Below are 20,399 nucleotides of genomic sequence, written 5' to 3'. Positions count from 1 at the left end.
GCTTGGCTTGAGGAAAGGTGCACAAGTTGATTCTTATTGTTTCTGTTGGCTTAAAACGGAAATAAATAATGTTAAAAAGTATTTTAGAAAGCATGATTTATCTCAACTGTGCTAACTTGAAGTTACCCGACTTTTAATTAGTCACATCAATTTTGCAATTACCTTTTCCTGCAACAGAATGCCACATAAATATTCACTTTGAAAGCACCCCTATATTGTATGGTTTGGTTTCAAAATGTAAAAAAGTTGTAATAGTATCCCAAAGGCACAGAAAGAGTAATGATTAATACTGTTTTAATTGGTTTCTCACAGGTTATGCCCAACAGTTTAAAGTTAGGCAGCCCCACCAAATTCTGAAGCATTTCTCTATCTGTAGCATGGAACGTATTCAAATTACAGCAGAGATGTGGCTGGGGCTAGAATATAAGCTGTCTAAAGGTCACAGCAAAATCACAGCATTCTGATCATTATAGTCACTTCTGATCATTATAATCACGATAAAATATTATTCCTTTTTTATTTCCTTTTTTCTCTTGAAGACAGGTGGCACAGGTTTTTTCTGGCACAAAGTGGTGCCACAGGATGCAAAAGGGAGTGGATAGGAACAAGAAACAAATTGTACGTCACCTCAGGGATTTAGCGATGGCCTTCCAAATACTTCCAGATGAAGTATTTCTGTAATCTTCCTATTTCCTATTACTTGAGAAAAGATCAAGAATCACTTCTAAAGGCCAGTTTAAGCCTTTGTTGTCTACGTAGAGTAACGAATAAGTCAATCTGCCTCATAATTTCATCCTGTTTCATGCCTTCATAGTTGCCAATATTCTTGAAACTGACAACCACAAACCATAAAGAATTCTCCCACTCCGTCCACCCCGATCTGCAAGACAGTCACTCCCCCTTCATTCCAAATGAATTTCTTCCAGTAAGTTTCTTCTGCAGTAGGTGGGATAGGAGAAAGATGCTTTTACAATCCAAGTTAATCATATCCCTAAAATATATTAAAATGTGAAATTAATAATGTTCATCCTACTCACAAGAAAAGAAAGCCCATTAGATTTGATTCAAAGTATAAGTTCATGACAGCCAGATGCCTTGAAACCTAGTCTGTGTCCTTTTATTGTCCCTGATGCTTTTTGAGCTGGTGTTCATCTTAACATCCAAACAATTTTTAGAAGAAATTAGTTTCTTCAAAGCTGTTGCTTAAAGGAGGATATTAGACCAAAAAAACCCAAGACAAAGCCAAACAAAAAAACCTGTTACTAAGTGTTCCCTTTTTTTCTGCATTGGTAATATCAGAGAAGGATACACACAACTGTTCTTTCTTTTAAACTGCTTTTATAGTCAGTGGAATAACCTGCAGGGCTCACAGTTGCCATAACTATATGCACGGCTGGATAATATTTTGAGATATTTATGGGTCGTTGTTTTGTTTTTTCCATCCTTCATTTTCCCCTTTCCAATCTACCATTTGAGTTGGTAGTAAGCTGTGTGTGTCAGTGCCTGGGGGAAGTCAGGGAAGAGTGCAGTGTAAGTCTGGAAATTTTATTGGCTTTTGTTTCCAAAAGTCGAAAACCTAGAGGATAAAGTCTGAGAAAATAAGCTTGGAGAAGCAGAAGAGAAAGAGATACGATTCTCTTTATTAATGAGGGCCCCAACCCAAGCAAGAGAGCTCAGGTTGTTGGCCTCGCTTGCGAGAGGAGCTGTGCGTTGCTCCCTGGCCTCAAAATGCTGGTCTCCTGAGGCACGTCAGGCCTGGGGCTCCAGGCCTCACAGAAGGTTCCTCTGCTTCATCCGAGGCTGTGCCTGAGTGCCAATTGGAGGCCTCAGAGAACCACTTGGGCTTGGCCAACAAGGATGGCTAGAGTGACCAGAGTAGATTGGAGATTATTACTTCTTGGGCATCAGGTAGGATGATTGAATTTTAGAAATCCTCGAAGATTCCCTCTTCTGTGGAGCCCAGGAATGGTGGAGAAATAGTCTGCCACCATTACAATGGGTTAAGGACTCAGAAGTTTGTTCATTCATTTAAAAATCTATTTAACAAATATTTGTTAAAAGCAAAAAAAAAAAAAAAAAAAGCAATTGATAAGTCAGGCACTGTTCTAGTGGCTTAGACACATTCATGAACCAAAGGAAGATCCCTACCCTCATGGAGATGAAGTTATTTTCTGAAGTCATATTTCTCTGAGCAGTCCTTTTCTTCACCGACTTCCTCCTTCTGACCCAGGTCCCCTTGCCACCCCCAGCCTTGGGGCAGAGAGAGGGAATGAGTCCGAGGGGACTGTTCAGGAACGTGAAGGTTGAGATGGGGCAGAGGGAGAGAAACACTGTGGAGAATATGCCAAGGGAAGGCCCCTCCTTGAGGAAGAGTGCTGATAGAGGTAAACAGCTAACAGGATCCTGGGCCCCAGAATTCACATAATTCTTCCCCTTTGGACCTGCAGTTTTGTCTTCCTTCACCATTGCTGCACTGACTTTTTTCCCTCTGGTGACGCTTTGCCCAACACCCTCTCTTTCTGCTCCAGGTTTGGTGATAGCTGGTGCAGTCTATGCCAGTATTTTGTCTCACAGGCTCTTTGCCAGGATTACATCACGAGCTGATTGTCTGTGTGCTCATGTGATGAGAACAAGCAGGCTTGTCTCCTAGAAACAGAATCTTGGAGACACCGGTTGTGATTGTCTTTCGAAAAGCTTAGTTCAAAAGGATAATGTCTTCAGACAAGATAATTTCAGAATTTGCCTCTTTCTCAAGTCACCTTAGTATTTTTCTGGTCTCTCTGACATAATGCACAAGTGGACCAATCAACTCATCATTCTCCTTCCATCAAGGCCAACTGAACTGATGTCTCCATTGGAGAAGAAGTAAAACAATAAGCAATCAGTCTACATTTTGTAGAGTATTTCCACTTTGATTCAATTTATTTTTGTCCTTTTCTTTTCAGTGTCTCCCATATAGGCTTTATGTGTTCCTGTTGTAAGCACTGTATGGTCAACTATCTAATGAGAAGCAAGTCCAGAAATATCTCCTAACTACTCTTCTATAATATTATCATGGGAATAAATACCTTCCATTTATTTGCCCCATACAGAAAAATCAGACATTACTTCCTTCATCTTCATAACAGCAACAAAATGTGGTTCGGAGTTGTGATACAGGGGTACTGGAGTAGGAGTCATAGACCTGGTTAGTTGTCTCAGCTCAATCCCCACTAGCTGTACTCCTTAGATAACTCACTTAACACTCTCGGCCCTAGTGTCCTCATTTTACAGATAAAGGAGCTAGGGTGCCTGGCTGGCTCAGAAGAGCATACGACGACTCTCGGTCTCCGGATTGTGAATTCAAGCCCCCCAGTGGTTGTAGAGATTGCTTAAGTAAATAAACCTTTTTTTTTTTTAATGGGGGTGGGGGCTAGATTAGGTTATCTCTAGAATCCCATCGAGCTCTAAAATTCTGAGATGCCTATCTTTAGTATTTAAGCTGCCACACTGGAAAAGAGATTTAAAAGCATGTTCATCTATTTCCTCCTCTACTTGGTTCATTTAAGTAGTAAAAGCCATTTTAAGTAATGTCTCCATGGCTGACAAGTTTAAAAAGTGAAGATTTACAGGGTCACCTGGCTGCCTCAGTTGGTAGAGCTTGTGACTCTTGATCTCAGGGTTGTGAGTTCAAGCCTCATGTTTGGGGGTAAGAGTTTACTTAAAAAAAAAAAAAAAAGATTTGGAAAGTGACCACTAATCAATAAAACATAGATCCTATTTGCAGAAACATTTGATCAGGACCCAAGTAGCTGTGTTCAAATTCAAGCAGTTTTGGTCCCCACTAATCTTATTAACAGTTGTCTATGGGTGAAGACCAAACTGGAAGGGTCTCATTAACAAAAAAACAAATGAGAACAATTCCTCTGCTCATAGCTGTTTTCCCAGAAAACAGAAAAAAAATCTTACATACCTGTGCCCCTCTTTCCATTATGCATCACACATAACTCTTCTTCAACCATGGAGTTTAAGGAAGATCAAGGGGAGCAGGAATCCGGGACACTTTAGTTGATGTCAGACTGTGACCAAATACATAGCACATATCGTCAATTGAGACACCTTCCCTATGCACTGGCAATATTATTTCACACTACACGTTTGACAAAGCACCCTGTTCGTAGGTGACCATGAGCTCTGGTTTAGATGCCTCTTGTCTCAGCCTAATTCTTTTTTTTAAAATTTTTTTTATTCTTATGTTAATCCCCATACAGTACATCATTAATTTTAGATGAAGTGTTCCATGATTCATTGTTTGTGCATAACACCCAGTGCTCCATGCAGAATGTGCCCTCCTCAATACCCACCACCAGGCTAACCCATCCTCCCACCCCCCTCCCCTGTCTCAGCCTAATTCTTAATATGACCCTTTTTACTCTCAAAAATGTCCTGTTTTGACAATAAATTATATGGTCATTCTATCTAAAGTTTCTACTCTGGAAAACCAGTTAATGAAAACCTTTTTCTGAGTTAAGAGTTTTTAGTATGTTTTGTGGAGGATTCTTAGATATGAATTGGTTCTCCTTAGTAATATAAGTTTTTAATAGTCAAAATGGTAGGGTGAATGGGCATACAGAGCTGGGACATTGAAATTATAAGACAATACTGAAATAGCAACCCGTATGAAGAACAATGAAATGTTTATATATTTTTGTCCTGATCATATGAAAAGTGGGAAAGACAGGCACAAGGATGCCTATCAGGTTATTATGGGGAAAATTAAACATCCAAAGATTGAGAACTGATTAAATATAATATGGTATAACCTGTACTGGTATATTTTGTAGGCATTAACATTGTGGTTATAAAATGTTTAGTAAAATCAGGAACAAAAGTGTACATATTTCATATTAAGATGGAATAGAATTCTCTAAAATAAAAAAGTGGGATCATACATGAAGAGATTAAGAATTTCTGTTTATAAAAAAATAGAATGATCAAAATAAAAATATTTATAATGTATGTGAGAAACAACTAATTTATTAATCATACCTTGAATAGAATGAGAAGAAACCTGATATTCCAATAGGTAAATGAATAAACAAGTCACACACAAACATATCCACAAAGCCCAGTGGTCAATCAGACATTTTAGAAAATGCTCAGGCTCAACACTAATTAAAGAACTATATAGTTTAAAGCCATATTTTCCTCATATAAAATGATTTGGTGTCTGAAGTAAATGACTGGCTTCTAATGCAGCAGAAATTGATCTTATAAAAGTACAGATATTCAAAGATCTAAAGCATATATCTATACAAATAGGTCAATGATACTACTCAAATGAGGAGTTGAGCAGGCTTGGAAGCACAGAAAAGATCCACAAGGACAGCCTTGATAATCCTCGCCCAGCCACTGTCCAGAGAAGACATGGAGATGTAGGTTTCTGACTTGGAATACATCCGTGGTGACACCTGGCATGTTGATCCTTACTGTCAAGTTAGATACAAGGGACAGGAATAATAATAATGCCAATAATAACAATGAACATTATTGAATGCTGTTTGCTAGGCATTGTGGTAAGTGCTTTACACGAATTTTTAATTATCACCAAAAACTCTTAAGAGAAATTTTATTATTTTTATCTAGTTCACAGATGAGGAAGCATCAGTACCTGAATCCAGATTTTTCTGACAACAATGAACATCTTCTTAGCCATTTTGTATAAGACTTTTAAGTAGTTTTTCATTCAAGAGATATGCACTAGACCTGTATTAAGTTCCGAAAATTTAACTGATAGGAAGACAGATGTCTCTTGTCCCTATAGAACTTACAGTTTAGCAGGACCTTACGGTCTGATGGTGCTGCTGACAAGCTCAGGCTTACTGTGAGGTGAACACATTAGGCTCTCTTAACCTGATGCCATTGGTGCTAATTCTGTTGGATTGACATTTATTCCTAACTCCTTCTATATGACTTTCTGTGCAGCAAGGACTGGAAAGCTGAAAGCTATCTTTCCCAGAATAGCTTGCAGCTAGGGTTCTAAATGAAAGTTGGATTCCTCCAATCAGATATACGCATGAGCGATATGGAGCCAGCTGTCGGGTAGAGACCATCAATCTTCCTTCCTTCCTTGCTTCCTCCCTGCCTGTATCCCTCCCTTTCTTTCTAATTTTGGTGAGAATATTGAAGTTTTACTCTCTGAGCAATTTCAAGTATACATTACAGTGTTATCTATCGACTATTGTCACCACATTATACACTAGTTCTTTAGAACTTATTCATCTTTTAACTGAAAGTTTGTACCCTTTTACCAACCTCTTCTTATTTCCCCCACTTCTGAGCCTTGGCAACCACTTTTCTACTCTGTTTCTATGAGTTTGACTTTTTTGGAGTGATTCCCCATACAGGGCACCTGGGTGGCTCAGTTGGTTAAGCGACTGCCTCCGGTCCAGCTCATGATCCAAGCGTCCTGGGGTCCAGGTCCCTGCTCAGCAGGGAGCCTGCTTCTCCCTCTCCCTCTGCCTCTCCCCCTGCTTGTGCTCTCTTGCTTTCTCTCTCTCTCAAATAAATAAAAATCTTTTTAAAAAATCTTCTTTTACCCTCAGTCAGTAATCCTGGACACCAATAAAGCAAGATCTTTCCCATCCAGTTTCATTCTTAACCTGGTGCAGTGGCCCAATGGTCTCCAAATCTTTTTGGTCATGCACCTCTAACTAAGAAGGTTTGAGCATCCACTATCTCAGTGTGTGTGTGTATGTGTGTGTATGTGTACATATGAGTGAAACATGTACTACTGAAATATTATGTACATCATAGAACATCCACAAATTGAATTAAAATATAAAAATAAAAATTCTATTTTTTTTATCTTGTGTCCCATTATGTGAATTTACCCTCCACTGGGGTACACACACTACATTTTAAGATGAACACCTTGAGGGGCACCTGGGTGGCTCAGATGGTTAAGTGTCTGCCTTTGGCTCAGATCATGATCCCAGGGTCCTGGGATCAAGTCCCGCATCGGGCTCCCGGCCCAGTGGGGAGCCTGCTTCTCCCCCTCCCTCTGCCTCTCCCCCTGCTCATTCTCTCTCTCTCTGTATCTCTATGTCTTGAACGAATAAATAAAAAAAATCTTAAAAAAAAAAAAAGATGAATGCCTTGAACTTCAGAACAAGTTTCAAAGGAGCCAACCTCCTGCAGTGATAAATCTACTCTGGCTCCTTCCATAGAAATATTTTTAAAACTAGTTTTTAATGGCTTTTTAGTTTCTTAATCCCCACAAGTATTCCTTACATCAAGCCAGAACTAACTTAATCCTTGATTTTTCTTGTTCTTTTCTGACTTATCATATTTCTTTTCCTTTGCTTACTCACTATATTTGTAGTTTTATTTTCTCTCAAGCAATCTATTTCCAACATATTTTAACATTTAAGCCATATGTATTTACATTGACTTTACAAAATATTGTTTCCAGCAATATTGACAGGATACACACACAAACAAGGAGGGAGGGAATTTCCTTTAGATTCCACTTGGATTCTGCCCAAGATGGAAAGGACCTGGAAGCCATTCAGAGACTGGATAAACTGCCAAGTGGATGGAAAATTGTAAAGTACTTTGGGATTTTCCACAGGTAGAAATATATAAAAGAAACATGAATAGAAACAAAACCTGTGCTACTTTTCACTAGAAATCACTCTTTATCTAATACATAATAAAAGCTGTGATCTCAGCGATTTGGCCATCATACCCTGGATCGGTGTCAAAAGCCTATAGGCCAGCAGTGAAAAGCAGTATATTGTTAAAAAACTTTATGGGTCAAATTTGAGGCATTTAAAGATACATTCAGTTTTATTTCAGAAGACAACCACCCGTTACCAGTTCTTTTGCATCTTTTCAAATATATCATACATAACACTAATAATAATGTACTATATAGACCATCCTGAACCTTTCTTGTTTTTTTAATTTTTTTTATTTTTTAAAAAAAGATTTTATTTATTGACAGAGAGAGAGACAGCGAGAGAGGGAACACAAGTAGGGGGAGTGGGAGAGGGAGAAGCAGGCTTCCCACGGAGCAGGGAGCCCGATGCGGGGCTGGATCCCAGGACCGTGGGAACATGACCTGAGCTGAAGGCAGACGCTTAACGACTGAGCCACCCAGTCACCCCTCTTGTTTTGATTTAAAATTTATCTTTAGCAAAGTTTCTAGTCAGTAAAGGAAGAGGACCCTCATTCTTTTTTATAGTTTCATGAAAAGCTGTAAGATAATTTAGTCAATTATTTATTTACCAATATTAATGATCAATAACACCAGTCCAGCTATTTTACAAATACTCCTGCATGAATAATCCTACACATGCCATTTTATGTATGTACTAATGTGTCTGTAGTATGAATTCTTAGAATTCAATTGCTGGCCAAAGAGTGGTTTTAACTTCTATAGGTATTGGCAATTATTGCCAGCAAAACATGAAAGTGCGTAATGTGTTCTTTACGATGCTAATGATAATGCTTTATAGTTAGTAAGCATTCACATATTCATGTGGTGATCCAATTAATTGTTGTAAAATCAAAGCACAATATGTGACAGAAATGGGACATACATAATCTTCAAGACTAAAACATGATAATTATTCTCCATGATGAATTCAAAATCATCTCATGTTAGACGAAGGAGGTTCTGAGTTTATTGTTTCCTTGTGCTGGGCGGGGAACAGAGAACTCAGAGGTAAACTTTCCATCTAAACTCTACCCTAAGCCTACAAGCTTGCATCATTTGGCTGCCATGGATGGCTCTCACTTAAAAAAAAAAAAGAAACCTTCATTTTAAGAAAGAAGGGTAACGTCATGCCTTATAAATCAAAAAGCAAGAACAAATCATTTTCATAGGACTGTTTAGAGGAGGAACAAAGCTTGCTTTGTTCTTCCAGGTGTGCTCTTTGGATAAAAAGATATTCCTGGGGTGCCTGGGTGGCTCAGTTGGTTAAGTGACTGCCTTCGGCTCAGGTCATGATCCTGGAGTCCCGGGATCGAGTCCCACATCGGGCTCCCTGCTCGGCAGGGGGTCTGCTTCTCCCTCTGACCCTCCTCCCTCTCATGCTCTCTGTATCTCATTCTCTCTGTCTCAAATAAATAAAAATAAAATCTTAAAAAAAAAAAAAAAAAAGATATTCCTGTTAAGGCCTCAATTGAAGTCAACCTACTGAGCAGAGAATACTGTTCAGGATCATCTCCAGTTGAAAGCATTCAGGGTATAAATGAAATCCTATTGGCAGGAAAGACAGCATCAAGATGTCCATACCTCTGAATTGAAAACAGACGAAGACTAAGGAGTGAACAGCAGATGCAACTGTTGGGCAAGACGGTTGGTGCTCTGGCACCTGGGTTTGCATATATATATATATCCGTTGGCACCATTTGTATCTTTACCCAATGGTACAGATTATAAGTGTCATTGCCTTTATGGTTACATCAGCTCTGTTAGAGATGCAAAAGCCCTGCAGAGGACCAAGCCTTCTCCTCTTAAGGACACACACACAACTTTGTGAGCTAAACACACTGACGCAGCTGTATTCGCTGATACGTAAATGCAACTTAAAGGGAGAGCAGAGGACAAACAGGCCCTGTCCTGGGATAATGAGTCTGTCTGGCCCAGTGCTGGTGCTCTGTGATTCTGTGATGCTGACCCAATTCAAACAGGTCTGAACTCAGTTCTGCTCCTGTTTTTTTCCACAGGTGGCTTAAGCCTTGAATCAGCCTAGACCGTGCACTCCACAGTGCTTAGCTCAGGCCACTGCACACTGACCTCTTATCCATGATCTTAGTCCTAGGGGCTTAATTTTTCACTCTGATCTGCTTGCCCACAATTTGAATTTTGCGGGGGGCCTCAGGTGAGGGGCAGCTCAACACTTGCATCTTAATATCTGCTTTACTGTTACAAGTCACGATAACCATCTGCTTCCTCTCCCTGAGAGCTGGTGCATGCTGACCCCCAGAGCCTTTGTCCTGCCCTAGCAGCTTTACTCGTCTTCTGGGGTCCTGATTAGAGTCTCTCAGAGTCAGGGGAGCCACAGAGTGCAGTAAAAATACAGGCTTTGGAGCAAGACAAATAGTCTTGGGTCACAGCTTGATTCTTTCCGGCTGTCACTCTGAGCAAGTCCCTTGGCCATTTTGTTCCAGCATTCTCATCTGTAACATGGTCACCTCAGTGTTAACGTCATGAGGTTATATTGATAGGAGTGGAAGCAATAATGTGCATAACATTTTTGGCAAAGGCCGACAGGTTCTATGCACTTTATTTTTATTGCTCTATCCTGTAGCCACCTTTAACCAGAGCCTTTTTCCCTCCAGTCTATGAGGACGGTGGCGGTCTTGATGACTTGTATATTAAAGAGATGAGGGGGAAACCGTCCTTTTTCTTCTCTTCCAATGTGCCAGATATGTGGATTCTTCCTCTTCATGATCCTGAATAAAAGACAGAAGTGTTCTTAGGACTGCTGTTGGGGTATGGCCCAGATAACCTTCTCCTCAGTGGAGAAGGAGGATCTCCTATGGGAGGTCCCAGCTTGAGCTCTTCTTTTAGTGCTAGAAATGGTCTTTCACAGGGGTCCTGCTGGCTGTGAAAAATGCAGGCTTTCAGCACAGAGCTCACACAACCATAATCCTCATTTTGGACTTAATAATAATATAAGAGGAAAGCGCATTAGAAATTACTCTTTCATCATGCATATCCTTACCTTGAGAAGGCCAATAAACACTAATTAATGTACAGACCAATACAACTACAGATAAGGAAATCAGACTATTTTGTGCACTAGGTCATGAGGAAAAGTAACAGGTGCAACTGTTGACACCAAGCACCCTAAAGGGGTGTTTTCTTGCTCTGTGCTGAAGAGAGATGCAGAATTGCTAGTTACTATTCTTCTGCAAAACCTTTCAAGTCTGATGACCATTACTGAGTTTGTCTTCTGGCACTTCTTACCAAGTTAAAAGATTCTAATTTTAAAAAAGATGTTTAGATATTCTGTTTTTCAATTGCTTGATTCTACTTTGAATTCTTCTTAAATATCTCCATATTTTTAAGTAAAATAACCTAGTGATCACAGTGTTCCAGTGAGATTTAAACCACTGCTGATTATAATTGCAGTTCTCTTGTCCGATGCCTTAACACCTGGAAGACTAGAAACCCATGTTTCTGATATACTAAAAACAATCTCCAATCTAAACTTGGATCTAGGAATCCCCCTACCCAAGGGAAAGCAGTTTAGCTGCTTTGAGAGTTGTTGGAACCTATAAGTAGTTCTTGTATATGTGCCTGTGGGGATTTGGAGTTTGGGAAGACAGGGAAATGTTAATCGATGGCAAACCTAAAAGGCTGGCAATAAACAATGATAGATAGCTCCTTTTCTCTTAGAAATCTAAGGAAGGAACCAAGAGAAGAAATACAGAAACCTGTGATGCAACAAAATCACAGGATGATTTAGACTTTGAAGAAACTTACTGTTCTTCTGGTTTAAATGCTTTATTCAACAGGTGATGATCCAGGACTATGATGCTAGAAATTGACATAAGTTTAATTTTAATACCAATTTTAGGGATGATGAAATTGAGGTAACTCAGACAGTAAGTGTAGAGCTGGAATTTGGACCTAGCTTTGGTTGGCTTTGGGGCCTAAGTTTTAGCCTCTGTGCTCCCTCATGCATATACATCTATGAGGTGTTTTCTTGCATTGATTCACTGTGTTTGTTCATAATAAATGACTGCATTTGCCCCATTGCATTTTGCTTATATTCCCTAAAAGAGTTAGGTGGTTTTAGTGTAAGGAAAAGACATTCCCTTATGTTTAAGAGACTTGGATTAACACTTGTGCTTTTCCCCTCTGGAGAATTTATAACCTCCACAGTATCCCAGGAGATCAAATTGGCAGGGGGAAAAGGGCCAGGGAGTCAGGGAAGGGCACAGAAAGGCCAAGCTGAAGTTCATACAAACAATCAAACAAAAAACTGGGGGTAAGATGTGGGGAGTAATGACCAAAGGACACACCTAGTAAATTAAAATACTGAAAATAATACTGGTCATGCTTTAAAATTGGAAAATAATGTTGATAAAGGAGATAAGTCAAATTGAGGGGCTGAGTTAAAAGGATGCCCCTATAGGGGGAAAAAAAAAGGACTCACTGTTTTCCCACAGCCTGGCTTGAAGTTTTAAACATTTCATCTATCTTTACATGATAAGTAGAGAGGAGGAGAAAGGAAAGTAGCAGGTCCCTACCTAAGACACATAGCAAAAAATGTATTTATTTCAAAATATAAGTACTAAATTTCTACCACTTCACCCGTTCAATAATTAAAATTTATTGAGCACCTATTCTGTGCCAAGCCTTGCATGAGATACTACATATCCGTAGCTACATATCCTCAATCAATTTACTGCCCAGCAGGGGAGATAATAAGCAGATATCTGCAATATAATGGGCAGGTAATAGGACCATAAAACTTTAATACAATAATTTGAAGAAGCAACTCAGCTTGGGGTATCTGGAATATAATCACAACAATTCCTTTTGAGTTGTAGGATCCTTTTGAAGGATGAGAGGAAGTTTGCCAGATGAAAACAAAGGGGAGAAGATATTTCAGGTGAATGGCACTGCATGAGCAAAGACACAGAATTATGCAAGCACATGCATGGAGGGTCTGGAGAACTGTGCACAGTTAGCATGGCTCTAGCTAGAGGACCGAGGGTGGTGGCTACTGCAGGTGATCCTTGAACAATGCGGGGGTGAGCAGTGCTGTCCCCCTGTGCAGCTGAAAATCCACATCTAAATTTTGGCTCCTTAAAAACTTAACTACTAATAGCCCACTATTGGCCAGAAGCCTTACCAATAACATAAACAGTCTATTAACACATATTTTGTACATTGTATGTATTATATATCTGTTACAATAAAGCTAGGCAAAAGAAAATGTTAATAAAGTCACAAGGAAGAAAAAATACATTTATAGTACTATACTGTACATATCAAAAAAAATCTACATTGAGAGTGGGCCTGCAGTTTAAACCCATATTGTTCAAGGGTCAGCTGCATAACACTAGCTAGTTATAATGAAAGTGTTAATAGTTATATAACAAGTTAGTTCCACTTACGCTAATGCCAGACTGGAATGCAAGTTGAGCAAGGCTGGGTCTAAGAGAGTGAAAGTTTCTGTATATGATAGAGATTATTAAAGATAAGATAAAAAGCAGCTTCATAGCAGAATGATGGACAATATAACCAAGCTTATCATTTCCAGAGTTTAAGGAAGTCTTGACAACAAAGAGATAGAGTCAAGCGGACCACTTCCCCCTGAGACAGCAGTGGTGAGTGCTTTCTTGAAGACCAAATGAAACTGAGCAAAACACTGTAGAACAAACAGAATGAATAAACAGAAGAATCTGTGCAATCCTCTTGGATTTCCTTTTAGAGAACATGTCTAGAGAAAACAGTATGGCATTTGGAGACTCAAAGTCTGAGGTCTGAATGCTGGCTCCGCCATTTACTAGCTACGTGGCTGGGAACAACGTGACCTCCAAGAGTCTCAACTACCTCCTGTGGAAAGTGGAGGCATGGAGAGGTGCCTTGCAGAGATGCTGCAGTGAAAGGTCTAGCACGAGGCCTGGTACCCAGTGTGAACCCTCAACATGAGAGTTAACACTTGCTGTGACCTCAGAGGGCTTGCTTTGAACATGTAATTAAAGTTGCTGCCTTCTTCAGAACAACTCTAGAGTAAGTCCTTGGAAATAAGCTATGTTCCATGAACCATCTGGGTAGGACGGTTGTATGTGGTGGCGGTATGTCTATGGATAGGTGAGCAGGTTTTTGTTCTGCATGTGCATGTTTTTTTTCACTTACATGCAGAATGTTGCTTTTATTGATTTGGATTCATTCATCCATCAATCATTTATGCAACTTATGAATTATTGAACACTACATCTGAAATTAGTGATGTGCTGTATGTTGGCTAATTGGATTTAAATTAAAAAAAAGAATTTAGGTGAGCAGTTTTTGAAATAGTTTTAGAACTAAGAAAAAAAATTCTCCTTTATACAGTGGGTGAAAGATAACTATGTAAAACTTTTTACCAGTCAGTGTTATACAGAAATTGCCAACTCTCAAAGAAGCAGTAGACCTTACAAAACCTAAGATCTACAAAAGTAGATGGCTACAGGGTCATCTTTTTTTTTTTTTTTAAAGATTTTATTTATTTATTTGACAGAGACACAGCTAGAGAGGGAACACAGCAGGGGGAGTGGGAGAGGGAGAAGCAGGCTTCCCGCTGAGCAGGGAGCCCGATGTGGGGCTCGATCCCAGGACTCCGGGATCATGACCTGAGCCGAAAGCAGATGCTTAACGACTGAGCCACCCAGGCGCCCCATGGCTACAGGGTCATCTTTATGTTGTTCACCATATCCCTAGTACTGAGCACTGTATCTGACACATAGCAGGCACCAAAGAACTACCTGTTAAGTGAAGGAAGAAAGAAAGGAATGGTATTGAAAGGGTTTGGGCATGTTAAAAAATGACATAACCTTAACATAATCCAAGGGCAAGTTGATAAGTATTTTGGGGATACATTGGCTTCTTTATGTTGACACTGAGATAATCAACTGTCATATTTTCCCACTAAATATTCCTTAGTACAGGGGTGCTTGGGGTGGCTCAGTTGGGTGAGCATCTGACTTTTGGTTTTGACTCGGGTCATAATATCAGGGTCGTGAGATGGAGCCCTCCATCGGGCTCCATACTCAGTGGGAGGCTGCTTGAGATTTTCCCCCCCTCCCTCCCCCTCCTCCTCTTTGTGCTCTCTCGCTCGCTCTCTCTCTATAAATAAATAAATAAATAAATAAATAAATAAATAAATAAATAATAAATAACATCTTAAAAAATATTCCTTAGCACCATTTTTAGAGAGAAATATTCACTGGATAAATCCTTGAGCAGGTGAAGTTCTTAGAAATTCCAGATGGGTCGGTTTATAGAGTTCACATCTGAACGGACATTGTTATACAAAAAGACTGAAGGAACCCAAATCATAGTGCAGTTTTACATTCCTCCTTTCACATGAAACCCAGGAGCCGTCAGATGATTTTTGTACTCTTTTCCGTTTTCAGCCAAAATAGACCCTTTCTGCCTCTCTCAAATTTTCCCATTATTGCATAAACTAGGAGGTCCCTGCAGAGCTTTCCTTGTTGTTAAGCAGAACTGACCAGAAGAGTGATACTTTCTATTTAAGGCAGAGCTTGGAAGTTACCAGCTGATTCTCAAAGAGCACTGAGAAATAAATGCTGCTATCATGCACAAGATGTTTTGTCCCTTTGAGTTTTACTTTCTTGCCTCTTAATATCGGCTCTTATGCAGCAGCTTGGTGGTTACTTACATGGGATCATTGGCATTGCTATTAGTTCTTTAGAAGGCAAAATTTAGGCTTTTATATTTTGTTTTCATTACATTTGAGAAAGAATGCCTCACGTCCGCATAAACAATCCTGGAAATTCCATCTTGGAGTTTCATATTCAAAATATTATAGTATCGGGCGCCTGGGTGGCTCAGTTGGTTGGGCGACTGCCTTCGGCTCAGGTCATGATCCTGGAGTTCCGGGATCGAGTCCCGCATCGAGCTCCCTGCTCGGCAGGGAGCCTGCTTCTGCCTCTGACCCTCCCCCCTCTCATGCTCTATCTCATTCTCTCTCCCAAATAAATAAATAAAATCTTTAAAAAAAAAATCAAAATGTTATAGTATCTTTGTTCCTTTAAGAGGCCCCTGATAAAAAAAATACCTCTAAACAAACAAACAAAAAACAACCCACACCTCACAAGGTGAAGGGGTTCTGGACAGTATACAATTTTGATAATACGTCATTTTATAGAGTGATATCTGTTTTCAATATCTAACTGGCATTTTTTCTCAATTAACCTAAATTATTTCTAATATCTTTCATAATTATTTAAAACATGTTCCTGTCATCGCATTTAAATCCTATGAAGGGCAAAGGGACTTGACCTTTATATAAGGAAACCTCAGAGACACTGCAGTTTAGTTCCAGACCCCACCACAGTAAAGTGAATATCGCAATGGATTTTTTGGTTTCCCAATGCATACAAAAGTTAGGTTTAGTCTATTAAGTGTGCAACAGCATTCTGTCTAAAAGAACCCCAATGTACATACCTTAATTTAAAAATACTTTATTGCTAAAAAGTGCTGACCATCATCTGAGCATTGAGAGAGTGGTCATCTTTTTCCTGGTGGAGGGTCTTGCCTCAACGTTCATGGCCGAGGACTGATGAGTGATGGTTGCTAAAGGCTGGGGTGGCTGTGGCAATCTCTCTTTTTTTTTTTTTTGATGTAGTGATCCATGATTCATTGCGTATAACACCCAGTGCTCCATTCAATACGTGCCCTCTTTAATACCCATCACCAGGCTAACCCATCCTCCCACCCCCTCCCCTCTAAAACCCTCAGTTTGTTTCTTGGAGTCCATAGTCTCTCATGGTTCGTCTCCCCCGGCAATCTCTTAAAGTAAGACAGCAATGAAGTCTGCCCCATTAATTGACAAATTCCTTTCACATTTGATTTCTATGCAGCATGTGATGTTGTTTGATAGCATTTTACTCCCTTTCAAAATTGGCATCATTCCTCTCAAACCCTGCTGCTGCTTTATCAGCTAAGTTGATGTAATATTCTAAATCCTTTGTTGTTCTTTCAACAATCTTCAAGCATCTTCACCAGCAATAGATTCTATCTCAAGAAACCACTTTCTTTGTTCATCCGTAATATGTAACTCCTCAACCATCTTATTATGAGATTGCTGTAATTCAGTCCCATTTTCAGGCTCCACTTCTGATTCTAGCTCTCTGGCTATTTCCACCACATCTGCAGTTACTTCCTCTACTGAAGTCCTGAACCCCTCAAAGTCATCTTGAGGGTTGGAATCAACTTCTTTCAAACTCTTGTTCATGTTGATATTCTGATCTCTTCCCATGAATCATGAATGTTCTTAATGGCATCTAGAATGGTGAATCCTTTCCAGAAGGTTTTCAGTTTACTTTGCCCAGATCCCTCAGAGGAATCATTATCTATGGCAGCTAAAACCTTACACAATGTAATTTTTAAATAATAAGACTTGAAAGTCAAAATTGCTCCTTGGTCCATATGCTGCAGAATGAATGTTGTGTTAGCAGGTATGAAAACAACATTAATCTTGTATGTTTCCATCAGTTCTGTTGGGGGATCAGGCACACTGTCAATGAACAGTAATATTTTGAAAGGAATCTTTTTTTTTTCCTGAGCACATCTCAACAGCGAGCTTAAAATATTCAGTAAACCATGTTGCAAACAAATGTGCTGTCATCCAGAGTTTGTTGTCCCATTTATAGAGCACAGGCAAAATCGATTTAGCATAATTCTTAAGGGCCCTAGGATTTGGAAATGGTCAATGGGAATTGTTTTCAATTTAGTCGCCAGCTACATTAGCCCCTAACAAAAGAGTTAGCCTGTTTTTTTTTTTTTTTTTTTAAGATTTTATTTATTTATTTGAGAGAGACAATGAGATAGAGAGAGCATGAGAGGGGGGAGGGTCAGAGGGAGAAGCAGACTCCCTGCCGAGCAGGGAGCCCGATGCGGGACTCGATCCGGGGACTCCAGGATCATGACCTGAGCCGAAGGCAGTTGCTTAACCAACTGAGCCACCCAGGCGCCCCGAGTTAGCCTGTTTTTTGAAGCCAGGCATTGGCTTCTCCTCTCTAGCTATGAAAGTCCTGGCTGCTTCTTCTAACATAAAGCTGCTTTGTCTACATTGAAAACCTGTTGTTTAGTGTAGCTACTTTCATTAGTTAGCTAGATTTTTTTTTTTTAAAGATTTTATTTATTTGAGAGAGCGGACAAGAGCATGAGCAGGGGCAGGGGGAGAGGGAGAAGCAGGTTCCCTGCTGAGCAGGAAGCTGAACCCCAGGACCCTGGGATCGTGATCTGAGCCGAAGGCAGACACTTAACCAACTGAGCCACCCAGGCATGGCTTTTTTTTTTTTTTTTAAGATTTTATTTATTTGACAGAAAGAGCACAAGCAGAGGGAGAGAGAGGGAGAAGCAGGTTCCCTGCTGAGCAAGGAGCCCGAAGCGGGACTCGATCCCAGGACCCTGGGATCATGACCTGGGCCGAAGGCAGCTGCTTAACCGACTGAGCCACCCAGGCGCCCCCAGGCACAGCTTTTTTAAAGATTTTATTTATTTATTTGAAAAAGAGAGAGGGAGAGAGAGAGAGAGCATGAGCAGGGAGGAGGGGCAGAGGGAGAAGCAGACTCCCCACAGAGCAGGGAGCCTGACACAGGGCCCCATCCCAGGACCCTGAGATCATGACCTGATCCGAAGTCAGATGCATAACCAACTGAGCCACCCAAGCGCCACTTTTCTAAAGATTTTATTTATTTGTTTGAAAGAGAGAGAGAGAGAGAGAGCAAGAGCAGGGATGAGGGGCAGAGGGAGAGGGAGAAGCAGACTCCCCACTGAGCAGGGAGCCTGTCACAGGGCTCAATCCCACGACCCCCAGATATGACCTGAGCCAAAGTCAGACACTTAGCCGGCTAAGCCACCCACGTGACTCTCAGGTAGATCTCGATAACTTGCTGCTTCACCTTACACTGCTGTGTTATGGCGAGGGCTTCTTTCCTTAAACCTCATGAACGAAACTCTGCTAACTTCCAACTTTTCTTCTGCAGGTTCCCGGCCTCTCTCAGACTTCACAGAATTGAAGAGAGTTAGGGACTTTCTGTGGATTAGGCTTTGGCTTAAGGGAATGTTGTGGCTGGTTTGATCTATCCGGGTCACTGAAACTTTCTCCATATCAGCCATAAGGCTGTTTTTCTTTCTTATCATTTGATTTTCACTGCAGTGAATTTTCAGTTTCCTTTAGGACCTTTTCCTTTGTGTTCACAACTTGGCTAACTGGTACAAGAGGCCTGGCTTTCAGCCTGTCTTGGCTTTCAACGTGCCTTCCTCACTGAGCTTAATCATTTCTAGTTTTTGATTTAAAGTGAGGGACGTGCAACTCTTCCTTTCACGCGAACACTTAGAGGCCATTGTAGGGTTATTAATTGGCCTAATTTCAATCTGTGTCTCAGGGAATAAGGAGGCCTCGAGGTGAGGGAGAGAGATGGAGGGAATAGCCAATTGGTGAAGCAGTCAGAACACACACATTTATCAATTAAGTTTGCTGTCTCATGTGGGTATGGTTCACAGTGCCCTAAAACAATGACAATAGTAACATCAAAGATGACTGATCACAGATCAACCAAACAAGTATAATAAAAACTCTGAAATATTGTGAGAATTATCAAAATATGGCACAGAGGTATGAAGTGAACAGAATGCGATTGAAAAAAAAGGTGCTGATCAACTTGCTCGATACAGGGTTGCCAAAACCTTCAACTTGTAAAAAGCACAGTATCTGGAAAGTGCAATTAAAGCAAAGTGCTAAAAAGAGGTATTCCTGTAATCTCAATTTAACCAGTCTGTGAATATAGGCTTTTCCAGGGAAGGGGGCGTGATCTCAGGTTTATGGCTGTCTTCAGTCAAAGGCAAGTCCCAGAGAGGGACTCAGCTCAGAGACAGTGATTGCCAACACTCCCAGAAGCTGGCAGGATGTGTTCCAAACCTGAGGTAGGGGATCCTGGTGCTACACCCTGGCCTCTAAGTAGAGATGGAAGTGGGACAAGCGTGTGCAACTCTGCTCAGAGTTCTGGCCCTGTTCATTTTTAAATCATGGCAGATCATCTTTAATTTTTTTTTTTTTTTGAAGATTTTATTTGTCAGAGAGAGAGACAGATAGAGAGCACAAGCAAGGGGAGTAGCAAGCAGAGGAAGAAGCAGGCTCCCTGCTGAGCAAGGAGCCAGATGTGGGACTCGATCCCAGGACCCTGGGATCATGACCTGAGCCGAAAGCAGACGCTTAACTGACTGAGCCACCCAGGCATCCCGAGATCATCTTTAATTTTTAAGTTAGTTTTAAACTTTTAATCATGACATATATCACGCTAGAGAACTCACAATATTTGTATTACTAAATAGACCATTTCCAATACCTTGGGAGCCCCCACATAAATCTCCTTAAATGTATCCTCTCCAGAGGTAACTGCTGAGCCAAGTTGGATGTTAATAATTTATTGACTACTCTTTATAGCCTTTTTTTTTTTAAATTAAGACACCAGTGGGATTGGGTTAGAGGAAACCATTCAACCCACAACATGATTTTTTTTTCCTTACAAACATTTTATTTCAAGTGTGCTTAAACACATCTCTACACCGATTACAGAATAGTTGTCCCATCCATTCACAGATAGGACACTGTTCTCGACATGGCAAACAGGGAGTATCCCTACAAATACCTTCT

This window comes from Mirounga angustirostris, unplaced genomic scaffold, assembly GCF_029215605.1.
Source record: "Mirounga angustirostris isolate CCGP_5_RB_7025 unplaced genomic scaffold, mMirAng1.0.hap1 SCAF_5, whole genome shotgun sequence".
Lineage (NCBI taxonomy): Eukaryota > Metazoa > Chordata > Mammalia > Carnivora > Phocidae > Mirounga > Mirounga angustirostris.
Note: the sequence above shows the minus strand (reverse complement) of the source record.